This window comes from Octodon degus, unplaced genomic scaffold (assembly GCF_000260255.1).
Source record: "Octodon degus isolate 3935 unplaced genomic scaffold, OctDeg1.0 scaffold00056, whole genome shotgun sequence".
Classification (NCBI taxonomy): domain Eukaryota; kingdom Metazoa; phylum Chordata; class Mammalia; order Rodentia; family Octodontidae; genus Octodon; species Octodon degus.
In genome coordinates this window covers 6,210,821-6,214,990 of record NW_004524632.1, presented here as the reverse complement: position 1 = coordinate 6,214,990, position 4,170 = coordinate 6,210,821, and the positions used below count along the sequence as shown (strand labels likewise).

The 4,170-nt window shown below is 48.1% G+C and overlaps 1 protein-coding gene across 1 annotated transcript in view; it reads right to left on the bottom strand.

Annotated features, from left to right (window-relative positions):
* Window positions 1-2,930, bottom strand: part of Spop (speckle type BTB/POZ protein) — an 82,242-nt gene extending 79,312 nt beyond the window's left edge. The window contains exon 1 of the mRNA XM_023718103.1: window positions 2,858-2,930. The gene's annotated coding sequence lies outside the window, so the exon portion shown is untranslated. The remainder of the gene's footprint in view (window positions 1-2,857) is intronic.
* Between the last annotated feature and the right edge of the window lie 1,240 nt (window positions 2,931-4,170).

Genomic DNA, 4,170 nt, shown 5'->3' with positions numbered 1-4,170 from the left:
AAAAAAAACAATAAAAGACATAGTATCTATCATTTTTGTAAAGCAAACAAACAGAAACAAAAAAAGCAAAGAATACACAGGCTTTGTCCTAGTAGCCGCAGGCTCTCTCTGGAAGGATAAACAAGATGTTGCTTTGCAAGGGTACGGGATGGATGAAAGGAAGGTGTCAGAGGCGTTTTCACTCCCTCACTGTGCACCTTTTGAGTTTTGTTTCATATGTATGTACATGTGTTACCCATTTTGAAGAGTGATTTTTAAAAACAAGGCTCTACATCAATATGAATTAATTAACAATACTTATCTTAATCCCAAAAGCATTCTATGCCTTTGTACCATCAAAATTTTAAATGAGGCCTCAGTGAATTCAACTACATGAAATGTTTCCAGATAAGAACAAAGCAGCCTAGATCACAGCAGCCAACAGAGAAAACCGACTTTTATTACCATAATAGTTTCACTTCTAGATTTTACCAGAACCTTGATCCAGTGTGGACATGAGGCAACAGTAAATATTATCAATTACCAAATCAGCTACTGTAAAGATTGCTCTAAAAGGAGAAGTCACCAAATTACCAAACAGAAACCAACTGTCCCAACTGTAAGGATGAAGCTGTTGCAATAATGACTACTCCTCAGTCTTCACACAAGGAAAGGTCTCCAGCCCCTACCTAGCAACACATGACGATGTACGCACCCCAAGCCCCTGTGCTTCCTATCGCTTTTTAGTTCCATTTGTAACATGGCAACCAGAGAGAGCACACAAGATAGCTGAACCATTAAAAGGCCAGAAGTAATGAAAAGAAAAAATGTATGTTTGTTTATTTCAGGGCCTAAAAGCACGAGGTCCTAAAGCAGCTGTGGCAAACTTACGGCACACATGCCACAGCGCGCTGTTATCACTGAAAGCTCATACAGTTTACCATCATACTCCAACGGTTAAGAATGTTAGCCAGGGGGCCGGCCAGATAGCTCAGTGGACTAAAGCGCCTGCTTAGGCAGGGTGCAAGCAGCAGTCGGGGTTCAATCCCGGGCATGCAGTTACAGCCCCGCCCCACGGGGGGGGGGGGGACACTGAGACTGAAATTGACACTGGGCGTGGTGGCGGCGTGCGCCTGTAATCTCAACGCTATGGAGGATGAAAACAGGAGAATCACTGAGTCCAGTCTATGCAGTGAGACTCTGTAGACCTTGCACTAAATACATTAAAAAAAAAAAAAAAGAATGTTAGCCAGAAGCAAAACAAAAACCTTGGAAGTAGAAAATAAAAGTAAAACCCAAAGGAAAAGGAAAAACTGAAAATAAGGGTAGTATGTGCCATTCCTAGTTGTTTAGCCAGAAGATGAAAAACACAGGAAACGGCTCTCCTTTCCTCTCTGTGTGGCCCTTAGCTGTTCATTGCAACACTCTTTAGCCAACTTTTTTTTTTTAATTTTTTATTAATTTGTGTGTGTGTGTGTGTGTGTGTGTGTGTGTGTGTGTGTCCAGCTCAGCCCACCAGGGGGCGGGGCTGGCTGGCATGTGGTGCTGGGGGATTGAACCGCGGTCTCTCTGCTTTGTTAAGCTTGTTCTGAGTAGGTGCTTTAGACCACTGAGCCATCTCACCAGCCCCTAGCCAACTTTTTGCTAGTATTAGTTTATTTTTTCTTTCTGACGGCAGGAGTAAGACACAGGCAAGCAGCCCAGAGCAGCGACACGGGAGCAAATTAAAGGACCCAAGTGCTGCTACCTGCCAAGTGAAAACCAGGTCCTAAGTCACTGCAATAGGACTGAACTTTAATTTTTCTTCAGTATTTGCCAACGTGAAAAAAAATCACTCTCATTATTTAAAACTTCCGCTGGATAAGCTATTCATCTTGTCTTTGTTTTCAGGTGATGCTCACAGACATCAGCGAGGCACGGCTGGAATGAAAGCACTAAGGAAGAAGTTCGGCAAAACAGAGGCAAACGGGTCATACAATATGGGAAGATGGAAGATTAAAATCTTCACGTCTTGAGTTACAGTTTATGACCTTAAGCCTTAATTGCGTGCACCGTTTACCCCTTCCTTGTCCGGTGCTATGAGAGTAATTAAGAATTTTACTAAAAGGAATTCCCCTTTTGTTTCTTTTCTACGACCCTTAGCCCTTAGCAATCTCTTGCCAGAATAATCGCATAGGCTGGGGCAGCTACTCTTAAATCTCTGGGAGGTTTGTACTAAACATCTCAATGAGAGTTGAGGAAAGGAAAAATAATCCCAGAACTACAAGTTGTAGTGACAGTTTCAAAAGGGTCAGCGTGGGACACGTTGGCACTGGGAGATGCTGGTAGCCTGGGAGTCTCTAGGACAACACCACACTGAGTAATGCTTTGTCCTTAAGGCCCTCGCGTAATTTAAATTGTCCCTCTCAGACACAAGCTACAGGCTTACTGCCAGGCAGCAGCAAGCCTAGCCCACTGCCTGGGAAGAAGGCGGCGCACTGTCTGGGAGCTCTTTATCCCGCAGGTCTCTGCAACGCGGTGATGCGCATGCGCCCCGAGGGCATCGAGGAGGCAACCCCTGCGCGTTCGCACTCACGCATGCGCAGTCACCCATCTCGCCGCAGGCGACAGCTCACTATTTGGCAAGGGGGATGGGGCTGGGCGATGATGGGGGGGGCTAGAGGCGGGGGGGGGCGCGTTTGTGTCTCCTGAATGCTTGGGATAGGGAGAAGGGTCGGTGGACTAGTTCTGGCATTCGCAGGCCACGTAATCCGAGTGTAGGAAATGGGACAGAGAAAACTGTGCGGAGGGGGGCAGTGGGGTCAGTCACCTCTCACAAGAGGCGCCCCCCACCCCGACAGGGCATCCTCCGCCATCGACTCTCCTCCCCCCAACTCACCTGAAAGCGGCGGCGACAGCTGCTGGTCCCCGTCCCACTGCGCTCGCCTCATACTGTCCGCAACATCCGGGACCTGCGGGACCGCCGATACACAAATATACACTCGGAGCGCGCACACTCACATACACACACACACACATACACACACACACACACCCCGACATACACCGGCCGGGCGTCCTGTCGTCAGCACGTCGACGCAGCGGGCGCGTACCCGCCGGTTCCACCCCGCGCTGCCTCCACCCCCGCCCCCTCGCGGAGCGCTCCTGCCCCTCCTACCTCGGCCTCAAGACCCCGCCTACCGTCCCTACTGCGCAGGCGTCCCGGGGCCCAGCCAGGAATGGCATTGGGGGGAGGGAGGGACCAGAGTGGAAGAGGCGGGAACTCGTAAGGGGTCGCGTGCAGGGCGCTGGAGCTGGAGAGGTGCGAGGACCCAATAAAGGCACTGGGGTGGAGGGTCCAGATGATCAGCAGAAAAATAAAGACGTTTTGTAGCAGGAGCTTATGTTTGCGAGAAGTTTATAGATTACTAATGACTTTTACATGCATTTTCTTAAAATTAAAAAAAAAAAAATCCTAGCAGTAAAATGCCTCTGAATGTAGCCAAATGTGGCGGCACACACATCTGCTCCTCCGATTCCAGCATTCAGGAGGCTAAGGCAGGAGGATCCGTGCAAGTTCGAAGCCAGCCTGACCTGTCTCAAAAATATATATATTTTTAACTTTCTAATGCTAGGGACTTTTTAAAGTGCCATTTAAAAAGCAGCATGTGAAAAATAAATAAATAAAATTTAGCATTTGGAAACAAGACCTGTTCTTTCCAGAGATAGGTGGCCTAACCAAAAGGAAACTGATTGGATGACAATTTGTTGTCTTAGACACCTGAGTCCCCAGCCTGACTCACGTTTGAACTCCCTTGAGCCATAAGAGATTTCCTGTGTTGAATAAAAGTCTCAAAGCAGCTTGCCCTAGTGGAAAAACAAACCAACCAAAAAAATGTCTCTGTGTTGGAGTAATAATGGAATATTTGTTGTTGCTCTCAGTCTTTCCTTTAGCTTAAATCTTTAAAAACTTATTCCTACTGAATCAAGTCCAACTTAGCATAGTGCATGGGGCCCTGGACCAAGTGGACAACCCAATGATGAGCCTGCAGGCTATGGGGTAAGGAAGTGGGCCCTGCCCTGCCTGGGGACAGCTTCCAGGAGTCTGCTGCCTGCCAGGCCTGTGGGACTGTCTCCAGGCAACAATGCTCCCTGTCCTCTGCCACATGTGTCCTGGCACCAGGTGGCTGGTGAGCTAGCTCAGTGGAAAAG